General features: G+C 39.5%; 1 non-coding gene across 1 annotated transcript; it reads left to right on the top strand.

Annotated features, from left to right (window-relative positions):
* Positions 1–2,745: 2,745 nt before the first annotated feature.
* Positions 2,746–2,852, top strand: LOC131222004 (small nucleolar RNA R71). Its single transcript, XR_009159714.1, has one exon. It is a non-coding gene; the product is annotated as a small nucleolar RNA R71 (small nucleolar RNA).
* Positions 2,853–14,388: the final 11,536 nt, after the last annotated feature.

Below are 14,388 nucleotides of genomic sequence, written 5' to 3'. Positions count from 1 at the left end.
TCTACATTGTCCTCAATGTAAAAGAAATAATCATGCGATGCACATGGGACAACGAATAATAAAAGAGGAATGAGGGAAAGATAGTACCTGGACGGAGAATCAAGAGGCTTCCCAAAATTATCAATGTAAGAGCAAGTTAGGGCAAGAGAGAAATTCACAGAAGCAAAAATAACAAAAAGAAAAAGAAAAGAAGATCCTACCTATACCACTTTCGCAGGTGCTCTCGATTGCATTTAGCGCATGCAACAAGCCTTTAAACCCCTAGGTTACCCCTAGTGGACGAGTTGTAGTCTCGTGAGGGTTTGCAGTAATGTTACCCACAAACATTGAAGTAACTAACTAAGAAAAATGAAAATGAATGAAATAAAAGGCAATACAATAAAGCAAAAGGCTGGGTTGCCTCCCATGAGCGCTAAGTTTAACGTCTTCAGCCAGACAAGAACGGACCATGAATGAAATAATCTTTATAACCGGGGTCCGCCAAAGAAATTACCTCAACACTTTCATTAACCGATCCCAGACAAGTGATGTGAGTTCCCATGAACTGTGCTATCTGAAATAAGGCAACTGACACTGTCGTCAAATAATTTAAGGACTTCTGCTCGAACGACTTCTTCTATGTTAGGATCACGCTTCCTTTGCATGTTATGCGACATTTCCACAACATGATTCATACATATCGTGGGGCATACTCCCTGTATTTCCACTATCTTCCGTTCAATTGCTGCCTTATATGCTCTAAGAACATTAAGCAGCCTGCTCGCCTTTGTCTTCTCAGAGTTGGAAGCTATGCTGTCAAGAAGAGTCTCAGAGGGATGGAGAGGTTCCACTTTCGCTCTCCATTTTTCAGTCTCCAATATAGGAGTAGAGTCGAGCAATGCATTGACTTCATGGATGGGACTATCAATGTCAAAATCCATGCCCGATTGTGCTAAGCAGGTCTCAAGAGGATCTTCAAAAGATGTACGGAAGGAGTCCTGCACAAGGCTCTCGATCATGTCCACTTCAAATATGTCATCCAAATCTGAGGGTTGTTGTCCTGCATTAAAAATATTGAGTTTAATATTCATGTTACCAAAGGACAATTTCATAACTCCATTCCTGCAATTGATAATAGCATTAGATGTGGCCAAAAATGGACGACCCAAAATGACTGGGATCTGACTATGAAGATTCTGGACAGGCTGAGTATCTATAACTATGAAATCCACTGGAAAATAAAATTTATCAACCTGGATTAACACATCTTCAATAACACCCCGGGGCACCTTGACAGATCTATCGGCTAGTTGTAATGTTACCTTAGTCGGTTTCAACTCACCAAGTCCTAGCTGCTCATAAACCGAATATGGTAACAAATTGACACTTGCCCCTAAATCTAGTAATGCCTTCCCGATCTTATGATCTCCTATGCCGCAAGAAATGGTGGGAGCTCCTGGATCCCTAAATTTAGGAGGGGTGTTATGTTGAATCATGGAGCTGAGCTGCTCTGCAAGGAAGACTTTCTTATGAACATTCTGCTTACGCTTTTGAGTGCATAAATCTTTAAGAAACTTAGCGTAAGCAGGGACTTGCTTGATAGCGTCAAGCAACGGGATGTTGACTTGCACTTTTTGAAACACATCCAAGATTTCATCAAAGTTATTTCTTTTCTTTATTGGTGCCAGACGTTGAGGAAAGGGTGCTTTGGGCACATAAGGTGGCACATTAGTGGCTCTTGGAGAGTCAGAGAGCTTTTGGACTTTGGATGCATTGGTATGGCTCTTTGCTTCATCTTGATCTTCTGTTTTAGAATTTGATTCATCCCCAGGCATCTCTATTCTGTTATCAATCTGCTTGCCTGACCTAAGGGTAGTGATCGATTTGGCCTGTTCATGATATTGCCCTTGGTTGGAATTAGAGCCAATCTCATACTGTCCCTTTGGATTAGCCTCAGGTTGGCCAGGGAACTTGCCCTTCTCTCTCTCACTCAATGTGGCAGCTAGTTGACCCATTTGTACTTCCAGCTTGGCAATGGATTGTGCATTTGCATGTAAGCTTTGCTGGTTGGCCAGTAAGGTTTGTTGGGTGTCTTTTTGGAATTGGAGAGAACTCTGCATAAAAAGATGGAGTGTATCCTCAAGAGATGGTTTCCTTGATTGTGGAGGCACTTGTTGATATTGTGGAAATTGTTGAGGTTGTTGACTGCCAACTTGGAGGTGCGGTTGCATGGGAGGATTTCCAGATGGTCCTCCTTGTTGTGGTCCTTTTGCCCAAGAAAAATTTGGATGTCTAGCCCACCCTGGGTTGTATGTGTTCGAGTAAGGATCATTCCCAGATTTTTGAAAAGTGTTCATAGCATGAACTTGTTCAGAGAGAAGTTCTGGGAATGCTGCACTAGATGGACAAGACTGCATAGGATGGGCAGGACTAGAACATGTGGCATATGCCTCGACTTGAGCTGTTTGTGGTGGTCCATTATTTAATACCAGAGCATCAACTTTCTTTGTCAGATTATCAAGCTTGGCGCTCAGCTCTGGCATGACTCCTATCTCATATATACCACCTCTCTTTTGTGGTTGGGGACTTCTGTCACCTCTATTTGAATAATCCCATTGCTGGGAATTTTCGCACAAGGTTTCAAAGAAGTTCCACGCTTCGACATCACTTTTGGTCATGAATGACCCTCCACTGGTGGCATCAACCATGCGACGGTTATGTGGTGTCAGACCGTCATAGAAGTATTGAACTTGTTGCCACTTCTCAAAACCATGGTGAGGACATTTAAGAAGCAAGTCCTTCCATCTTTCCCAACATTCATGAAAGTGCTCGCCCTCTTTTTGTGTGAAGTTAGTAATTTCTCTACGGAGGGCATTGGTTTTGTGAACGGGGAAGAACTTGTTTAAGAACTTCTTAGACAGTTGGTCCCATGTAGTGATAGATCCAACTTCTAGAGAATTCAACCATGCTTTCGCCTTATCCTTCAAAGAAAAAGGAAACAGGCGTAGGCGGATCGAATCGTCTGAGAAGTTTTGGAACTTAAAGGTGGAGCAAATGTTTAAGAATTCTTTCACATGATGATATGGGTCCTCCTTGTCCAATCCATAAAAGGATGGCAACAATTGTATGACTCCAGGTTTAAGTTCAAAGTGTGCTGCCGTAGTGGTTGGCAACACTATGCATGAAGGCGCATTAAATTGGACAGGAGCTGAATAATCTTTGAGAGCTTTAACTTCAGTCTCATTCGCCATTTCAACAGGATTATTTCTCAATCTTTCACGAATTGTTCTTTCAATCTCAGGATCAAACGGTGCTAGTTCTAAATTCAGAGATCTACGTCCTAGCATAAACTATGTTATTGCAATGTAAGAAAGAAAACTAAACTAAGAAGCAACCTAAGAGAAATAAAACTAGACCTAGAAACTATGAGATTCTAAAACAAGTTAAAACTATGTAAATAAGCATGGGAAGAAAGAACCCGGAAAAGGAGATGATTGATGTCTGAAGAATAGAGAGCTCCTCCTTGTGAAGACAATGTTATTTAGCAGCTTCCTTCCTTAATTCCTGTAAACAAAAAGAAAACAAAAATAAATTAAATTTACTAAAATAATGCTAGAAATAAAAAAATCCTAAGCAACGGTTAATTTCTAAAAAAAGAAAGTTTGTAATCTTAGAAATAAAAGCTAAGTTAGTTTCTAAAAAGGGAAAATTTCTAAAAAATAGGAAATTAGAAAATAAGAGAGAAACTTTCTAAAAAAATAAAACCTAAAGACTCTTCTAAAAATAATAAGACCTAAACTAGAAAATAGAAAGTTACTTGAAAGAAGAATCAGAATCTAGAATTAGAAAATAGGAAATTTCTAAAAATTAAAAAAATAAAATAAAATAGCCTAGAAATAGAAACTTTCTAAAAAAAATAATAATAATAAAACCTTAATTCTAAAAATAGAAATTAGAAAAAAAATAGAAAATTTGGAAAGAGATTACCAAATTAGTAGTTTATGTCAGGTCCCTACAAAACAGGAAATAGGTTAGTTTCAAAAAAATTTAACCTAGAGTTAGTAAAAAAACCTAAGACTATGAATTATGATAAGGGAGAACCCTAAATCCAATTGGAACAAAACAGTCCCCGGCAACGGCGCCAAAAACTTGTTGTTTTATTTAAACCAACACGATTTAAATGATATTTAAACTCGCAAGTATACGAATCAGATGCAGATACGGTACGTATTACGAGATCGTTCCCACGAGGACTGGTCGTCACAATTTAAATCTATGATTCTCCTTAACTAATCCAACAAATAATGGAATGAATTACTAAGCACAATTTTATGAAAAACAATTAATTAAGAACAGGGAAGAAAATTCAATCAGAGAGAGAACACTAGGACTTTCGAATCCACTCCTAATTATCCTAACCCTTGTTTTGTCTGTTGATTCACCTTGATCTAGATTGATACCACTTATATAGAGAAAGCACAATCTGTGTCCTTAATCGGGCATATAAACTGTCTAATTCCTTTAAGCAATGCCATGAATGACATATCCCATGTCCTTGGTCGGGCACATGGAATGTACATTCATTAAGGCACCCTGTTTCTTCCTCTATAGGAAACTTGTTCTTGATCAGACACAAGCACCTATAATAAGCATCCAAACAACATCCATATATATACTTTAATCAAGTTCATAGATGGAGAAGTATAGAATTTAAACCCATAAAGCCCACTTAGAGAAAGAAACAAATTAATTGAAATTCAAAGTAAATCAACCAACACAAGAGCTGATCAAATTAAGGGCTTCATCTCAGCCCTAGCTGAGAGATTAGTGACCCATAAAATCCATAAAAAATATTAAATAAAATTCATAAAAAAAAACGTCAAACCAAACAATCTCTCTCTCTCTTCTTTCTTCTCTTTCTTCTCTTTCTTCTCTTCCTTGCTCCAGATCTGGAATCCCCTGGTTCTGAATGACTCTCCCACGTCCAAAACTCCCCTTCTATAGCTGCTGGATGGCTGGGGTCGGTGGCAGAGTCGTAGAAGGACTCGAAGTGTAATTTTTCGTAGCCGTGATCGGTGGGCCCCACAGAGGCATTTTCTGGAAAATCTACCCCGTCCATTGGATTCGGGACGAAATTTCAGTCAAGAATAGGTAGTTTTGAAGGTCCATTAGCACGGCCCACAGAAGAAATCTCAAAAAATTCAGTTTTCAACGTCCTGGGGCAGTCTACTTTTGGCCTCTGTACCGCACACATGTGTATGGATGGGCGAGGAATGTCAACATGGTTTTGAAGCTTTCGAAGCCCTCTACACGATGGACGGATCAGATCTTCCATCTGATCGAAGATGGTGGGCCACAACCGCCCGGAAGTCAGCTCTTCGCGGACGTGCGTAAGCCTTCGCACGTCCGGCGCTGTGATGCTCGGTGGGCCCCACATAAGCGTTTTCGGGGAAATCCACCCCGTCCATTGGATAGAGGACGAGATTTCGTTCAAATATAGATGGTTTTGAATTTGCGTGGACGCAGCCCAGAGAAGAAATCACAACAAAATCAGTTTTGAACGTCACAAGACGGCCTGTTTGTGGCCTCTGTATCACGCACGTGTGCACGCATGAGCACAAACTGCAAACATGGTTTTGTAGCTGATGAACCCTTCTACATGATGAACGGCTCGGATCGGACCTCCGAATCACGATGGTGGCCCACAAGGAAGGACGGCAAGTCCCTGTTCCTCCCGTAGGCGGGATTTCGAATTTTTGAAAAGGAAAGTGGGTCAGCGCATGCTGACCGACTTAGTGGATGTGGTGCACGGCGAGACATGTGCACTATGTACATACATTATACATATGGGTCCACTGTGATGTTTTCGAGAAATCCAATCCGTCCATCCTATTGCTCATCTTCTTTAAACCGTCAGGACCAAAATTGATGTATATCCAGATATCCAGCGGACCCCACTTAATGAATTAAGGGGCTGATCTGGCCGTTAGACCACTTCCCGAGATCGTCAATGGCTGAAATTTAATATGTACGGTTAATTTACGGCCCTCATCCCATGTATGAAGTTTCGAACTGATCGGATAGCGGGAACCATGTGATCTTGCATTCTGGACCCTTTTCGGGCCCCTTTGGCTTGCTTTCCTCAGATCTCAGGCGTATAAAATCTTCATTATTGGTTCTCTGGAGTCCATCCCGTGCTCTGGTAATTTTGGAGCGCCAAATCCATGTTCTTAACATCATCTTTCAGTACACACTCCTGATTTCATCCTGTAATAAAAACACGATTAAAATATGGCATTAAACCTTATCATGTACGTAAATTTAGGCAATTACTAGGGTCTGATATGCAATATTTGACCCTGATCAGCATTTTAAGTTTTGAGTTTTAGGTCTTATGGGGCCCACCGTGATGTATGTTATTTATCTACGCCGTCCATTCATTTTAAATGATCATTTTAAGGGTTGATCCAAAAAAGGAGTCATATCGAAGCTGTAAATGGATGACATAAAGTAGTAACGATAGAAATTTATTTTTTATTATTTTTTATGGTGTGGTCCACTTGGACCTTCAATCTACTTACTTTTTAGGCTCATCCACTAAAATTATATATAGAATTTATGGTCGGCTTAGATAAAACACATATATTCCAATGGGCCCCATGAACAGGTTGGATGATAAATAAACATCACTGTGGGCCATAGGAAGATTTCAACGGCGAAAATCATTATTCCCACTCTTTTCTATGGTGGGTCTTTGGATTTGCCCCGTCAGTCAGATGCACCATTCCATGTTGGGCTACGAGCTTAAAAATAAAGTCAATCCGTGACTTGGGTGGGACACACCACATACTATAGTTGAGAGGGTTGCCCTCCCATTAAAACATTTATAATCATTTATTGGGCCCACCTAGATGTGGTTCATAGATCCAGCCCATTCATTAAAATAGAGATAGAGAGAGAGGGCAAAGGGAGAGTGGCGAGAGAGCATAGAGGGAGGGCGGCGAGAGAGCGTAGAGAAATGGGGGGAGATATTGGGCGTGGCTATGTTTTGAGAGCGCGCCCAATTTTGAACGCGACCGTGGCTAGTGGTCGATGCTTTGTGGGCCCTACCATGATGTACATGTTTCATCCATTCCGTTCATCCATTTTTATAGATCATTTTAGTGCTTGATACAAAAAATGATAGGGATATAAATCCTAGCCACACCACAAGACAAAAATAATGAATGGATACTCACAATTAAAATCCTCCTAAGCCCCACTGTACTGTTTATTTGACATCTAATCTGTTGATTTGGTCATAAAGACCCAGATGAAGTTAAAAAATAAATATCAGCTTGATCCAAAACTTTTATGGCCCCCAAAACGTTTTTAATGGTCAAAATTCATTCAACACTATTTCCTGTAATGTGGTCCACTTGAGATTGAGATATAATTCATTTTTTTTTCATATCATAAAATGATATATAAAAATAGGTAGATGGCATGGATGATACACATACATCATGGTGGGCCCCACAGAGCACCGACCACTAACCAATGGCTGGTATCAGGGGGAGTAGCCAATCTGTCCCCCACCATAGCAAACACATGCGATTTAATCTCCATGTTTCCTACCGTATGGTCCACTTTAGCCTTCGATCTAGATGATTTTTGGTTTCATGTCTTATAATAATATTTCAAAATATATAGACGGCTTAGATAGGACACATATTTTTTTAGGCCCTATAGGGCCCCTTATACCCTAAGCATACTGAGTAAATCCTGTGGGGCCCACCATGATTTATTCATTTTATCCACTCCATCCATCCATTTTAACATATAATTTTATTACCTAAGCTCAAAATTGAAGCCTATAAAAATCTGAAGTGGACCATATCATAGGAAACAGTATAAATTGAGCGTCTACCATTGAAAAATTTTAGGAGGCCACTGAAGTTTTGGATCAAGTTGATATTTTAGTTTTCCCTTCATCCATGTATTTGTGATCTATTGAACAGGTTGGATGACAAATAAAAATCACTGTAGGCGATAGGAAGATTTCAACGGTGGAAATCATTATTCCCACTGTTTCTTGTGGTATGGTCCACTTCAGCTTTGGATATGCCTTAATTGTGGACTCAACCACTAAAATGATCTGGAAAAATGGATTGATAGTGTGGATAAACCATGACTTTGGGCCACGAGTTTAAAAATAAAGTCAATCCATGACTTGGGTGGGCCACACCACATACTATAGTTGAGAGGGTTACCCTCCCATTAAAACATTCATAATCATTTATTGGGCTCACCTAGATGTGGTTCATAGATCCTGCCCATTCATTATGTGTGTCCCACTTGGATGAGGAGTCAGCCCAAGTTTCATACACATCCAAAACTCATTGGGCCCCACCAATTAAATGCTTTTACATGTTTTAGGGATGTCTTCACATAGTTTTAGATGCTATGGCCCAATTGAGTTTCGTATACGACTGATTTTTAGACTTAAAGGGGACACATCAAATGCATGGTGTTGATGTTCTACACACATCATGGCGGGGCGGACACAGATTAACCTCATTGGAAGTTCCCATGAGGTGACCTTATAGTACCATTTCACTATTTAGGTAACTCCTTCATGGGTGTTACTCTAACCGTGTAGGGCCCACCTTGATATATTTTATGTATATCGACACTGTCCATATATTTTTCTATCATATGTTAGGATGTGATTTCAAATCATAAGAACTCAATAATCTCGGGTGGGCCATACCAATCAAAACAATGATGAATAACTATTAAAAACCTTTTGAAGGCCACAAAAGTTTTGGATCAATTTGATCTTTGTAGTTTACCTTCATCTAGATCTTCTTTACATTATCAACAAGTTAGATTGCAAATAAACATTACTAAAACCTTATGTGGGCACTTCATAATTTTTAATGGCGAGGTACTAAATTATCATTCTTTCCAGTGGTATAGTCCACTTAAGATTTAAATCTAAACAGTTTTTTATACCCGGCCCAAAAATGGGTTGGAGAAACATAGGGGCGGCAAGGATAAACAACACATCATCAAAATCTCGCTTTTATTATCTAACTTTTCAATTTTTCTTATCAAAATACGAAATCTAGTTTTCCATTTTAAAATATATATTTGTTTACAATTTGTCAATTTTTTCACAATTTTATTTAATTTCTTAAATTTTCTTTTTCAAAATATCATTTTTTAAATCTCACTTTTGTTATATAACTTTTCAATTTTTCTTATCAAAATACAAAATCTAATTTTCTTTTTTAAAAAATATATATTTTTTTTTTACAATTTGTAAATTTTTTCACAATTTTGTTTAATTTTTTAAAATTTCTTTTTGAAAATATCAATTTTTTATCAATTTTTTTTTTCAAAATTATCAACATTATTCAAAGTTCTTATTTTTTATTTTTTAAATCTAGATTTTTATAAAATCACAGTTTTCTTTTCTTTTCTTTTCTTTTTTTTTTCAAAATTTAAAAATTTCTTAAACATTGTTAATTATTTTTCTAAGCTTCTCAACTATTTTTTTTTTTCGAAATTCATAATTTTTTTGAGCTTCTTAATTTTTGACCTAAGCATTGGAGAGAGTTTAGGATCGTCTCTAATAGAGTCAGTCTTTGACAGTCTCTAATAGAGACGGTCTTTGACAGGGCTATAAGACGGTTAAGGACCGTCTCTAATAAAGACGGTCTTTAACAGTCTCAGATTACATGTAAAAGATAGCCAATGACCGTCTCAGATGACCACATATAAGATGGTTAAAGACCGTCTCTAATGCAGACGGTCCTTGACCATCTCAGATGACCCCATATAAGATGGTCAAAGACCGTCTTAAATGATTTGTAGACGTATAACATTTTAAGACAATATTAGAGACGGTCAAGAGCCATCTAAAATTTTAGAGATGGTTTACGGCCATCTCTAAACCATTCTTAAACCAAAGAATTTTAGAGACGGTCCACAACTGTCTCACAATCTGTCCTTTTTTTCCAATTTTCATGTAGTGCAACCTCCCTTCTCTCGGTTGATTGCTGATCAAATTGAAATTTATCATTCCATTCATTCTACTTTCCTGTCGGCCTGCATGACCCTCGACCTTCCAATATATCTAAACCATCCTTAGAAGATGGACACATTCTCCTATTGGTGGGACAATCACTACAGTTGACTAGTTAATAAATTTGCTCAACTAATTATTGCTCAACTCTTCTCCTCCATGGAGTTGCGACATAAGAAGAGAGCAACACCTATAGCAGCCACAATTGTCAGACGAAGGATCAATAAGCCACGAAGCTCTCAGGCCGTCACCCCTATCATAACAGCTCCATTGACCGAGATAACTTTGAAGCGTGCCAAAAAGTAACGGTTAAAGGACCTGTTCTTACTTCATCTCAACCACCTCGACCAGCTCCTTAGAGAATTCTTGACCTAGGAACTCCTCTTGGCTTGGCTTGGCTTCGAACCACTTAGTCTAATATATTGTCGCACTAACCCAATTCAACAACCATTAATAAGTTGGTTGGTGCCCATCGTGACTAGAAGATGATAACCATCGGGTACTTCCTCGGCTGATACAATATCTTCTTTTGAAAATTACTTCAAAACCAAATATTGACTAGGGCTCTCCGTTGAAGACTATGCTATCGAAATTGAGGAAGGCCTTAAACGTCATAAAGACGGTCAGTACAATAAGTGCTAGCGTAAATGGTGGCAGGGTAAGGAAACATTAAATAATCCTGACCTTCCTTTTGATGACAAATATCCCACCCCATATTGTCCTAATTTGCCATCATTCCCGACTTTCACTCGAATAATGACGATGATCTTACTAAATCCTCTATTTATAGACAATCGACTCGTCACCTATGCTGTCTGTTTTGATTTAGGTGGAGGTTTTTCTTATTTTTGTACATGCTTCAATCCTTTTTGATCACCTTTTTTCTAATTATCACTTTTTGGTAGTTACCCGAGAGGTGTCGGGCGCAGAACAACCGATCATTCAAGATATACCACTTCAATAAATCCCACCTATGACTGATGCCATTGGGACAACTAAAGCTCAGACTGCCAATTCAGAAGGGACGACTAACAATGAATCCCTTCAAGCGTGACCTTCAATAAAAACATCGGTTCATAATGCAGAATTTGAAATCACATGCCTGATTATAATTATCCCAAAGAATGACGAGGTAGAAGAACAACACTTGATTGCAGCTCCTCTGAGCACAAGGAAAGACTCATCTATCCGATCGATTCCCTCATCTGTTCAACCTCATGTCCCAACCATGGAGCCTACAACTGAAGAAATTAAAGAAACTATTTAGTTGAGCACAATACTTGAGACCAACATCAAAATCCCAACAGTGAGAGATATTATAGCAACTAACATTTCTCTTCCCACATCGGCATCCAATCCAACACCCTTTCCAATGTTGATTGACAATGTTTTGGCATTTTCTATGATGACCGAAGAGGTAATCCTGGTTGAGGACATCATCTCTTCCCACGTACAAGCTCTTAATAGCAATGTCACTGTGGCTGAATCTCACATATCTTCCTCCGAACTACAGCATCTCAGAGAGGAACTTCAGACTTTCATACATCTAGGTGCATCAAAGATTGCATTGCCAGAAATGATCGAGAGGCTTACTGAACTGATCGATCGGTATTAATTCTTCTCTCAATCAAACAAAAGCATCTCGACCAATCTATAATCTGTCACGCCCAAACTCGAGAATCGAGCTCACAAAATTCCCGATCGCTGAGTCTGGCGCCGACAACCTCCGTAGTACCCCATTCTCAGCTCCTAGCACCCATATACTGGATTCCGATCCTGGGATCCTACAAGGATGATTTTCAACATGATTTTTTTGAACGGTTAATCTGTTTAGGCGGTTACCCATTTTGTTCATAGTAACAATGCATATCGAAGAGATGAACCTGTTGAACATGTCACAAATAATATGGTGTACCGGCTTAACAGTAATGAAGGAAAAATAGCAAACTCCAATAGCTCTTGTATACATCTTGAAAAGGTGTAAGTCATACGTATGAGCAAACCACAGCTCGTGAGTCTACTGCATGCCAAGAGTAAAACACGTCTTATCAGGGTGCTCCCGTAAAGACATCCAAAACAACCATAGGCAAGTTATCAACCAGTCATGTTATCATAAGCGAGTGTGTTATCAATCAATCATGTCATACAACTACACAGGTTATCATGAACATGACATCAATAATAGGCATGTCACTCAACAAGCGACCATGAATCATTAAAATAGCTGATCATCATGAACAAGATAATCAAATTCCATTTTCTACTCTATGGCATACGATGGAAAGGAAATGGCAGAGCTGGAGTGTGGAGTTAGTATGTGGTATTACAAGCTTTGGTGTCCATCACAAAGGACTTCTATCCAAACTAGTCTCATACCTAAATTTGGATAGCTAGACTCAATGTGGTAAACTCCTAATCTCAGGTTGGTCGTGTACCCAATCGAAATCATGGCCATAGCGATGGTTCACATAATGATTAATTTACGCACCACCAACCCGAGTGGATAGTGAATGAATGAATGAGTCAGATGCTGAGTACGCAACTCTTACTCAGTAAGTCCACATATAACCACCACAACACTTTCAATGTGGGACAAGGTTTCACCCCATTACATGCACAATAGCCTGCCAACACAGTAGCATGCCAACCACTGGTAGCTCGCCCATGCCCTTAGGCCCCGCTCACATCAACTTTCCCCCATGTGTGCCCACCCACATATGCAACAGTGACAAGATGTCATAAAATCAATACCGTACATCTCTGGGATATCACTGGGGTCCAGTACAATGCTGTCAGCCATATTAAGGCTATGCGGTGCAAGGCCTACGTGGTCGATGTCATATGCAAAATGCAATGCATGCATACCAATCCTCATCTGAATCCATATAACAATCCAGCTCATCTCTTGAATATCATCGGGGTCTAGTACACTCAACACCAGCTTGCCGCCCCATCTAAGTGCACAAGTGGGTAAGTAGAAAAGACTTCACTATCCGCCTGCCAATATCGGGCCCGACTTATCGATAGCGAACCAAGCTGGGTCAGACTCAGCCTAGTCATTGCCCCCTCACTCAGGCGAATAAGGCCACACCCCCTTCCAACCGACCATGACACAGTGTGAGACGCAGCCAACTGGTATACGGCCCTCATGGGTTCATGTATCTACTCAGTCTCGACATTGGAGCATCCTCTTGGTACCATAAGGGTTTGGGGACTTTCACCCTTATGGGCATCTATGACCACCCCGTGCTAGTAACAAGTATTTTCGGTATCCAATCCTGTCATCCACGCTATGTCTACGGAGGCTACGACCCATATGTCGCTAAAGCATATAGTAATCATGTCACACAAATGCGAGATGCATAAGTCACACTATCCAGTCATGTAGTAATCCTGCACGTACCGCGCGCTCATGTAGGGCAACTCCGTCTCTCAGGGAGTCCCATAACAACCGTTCTAATGGCACATGTTATGATCAATCACTCCTCATAACAAGCATGCAAATGATGCGTATGGGCATGTATCATGATGTTATACTAAGCATATTCTCAGTGTGTCTTACTAGACTAGGTACACTACCATGACTATTAGATATAAACAATAATCGGCCTAAACACAAGAATAGCCAATGTGATGTGAGAATCCATATATTTAAGTGTCTTCAATAGCACACTGAGGCCCTATACCTCTTGTGAGTACTTAACAACTGGCCACTAGGGCTCCTATAACACGCGCATACATAAGGTGCATAAGTTATGGTGGCACACAAGTTCCAACATGTATCATCATTATCATAGACATCATTCAACATCAAATTTATCCTCATAACATGTATCATGCAATCATGTGCATAGAGTACATAGTATATTGGGATTCACATCCATTATCAATATCATGGCCATTGTCCAATACTATCATTATACATGCCCTAGGCATTAGTTGTCTATCATGCATAAGGTTATCCTTATGTCCACCAACATCATTTATTTATCATTATCCACACATCAAGTAAAATATGGTTTTCTTATTCACATTATCATCACGACAATCAATACATGCATTATTATCATGTTACCATACATGTATCATCCTCTCACCCATCACTAGGTGCCTCCTACCTAGTGTGACTTCTACACTAGACTTAAACTACATGCAAGGCATGGTGTTGTATAGGTCAAGTGTGAGTCCCACTTGGTGAACCAATAGGCCAACCCAAGGGCATAAATGTCCAACCACAATGCTTTCAATGGTGTGGATTTAGTTCCACAACTAAATGGGCCCCACGCATTCCACCAACTAGAAATAATACACAATCTCAAATATAAAGAATAACATGC

Source organism: Magnolia sinica, chromosome 12, assembly GCF_029962835.1.
Source record: "Magnolia sinica isolate HGM2019 chromosome 12, MsV1, whole genome shotgun sequence".
NCBI lineage: Eukaryota > Viridiplantae > Streptophyta > Magnoliopsida > Magnoliales > Magnoliaceae > Magnolia > Magnolia sinica.
This window is presented reverse-complemented; position numbering and strand designations above follow the sequence as displayed.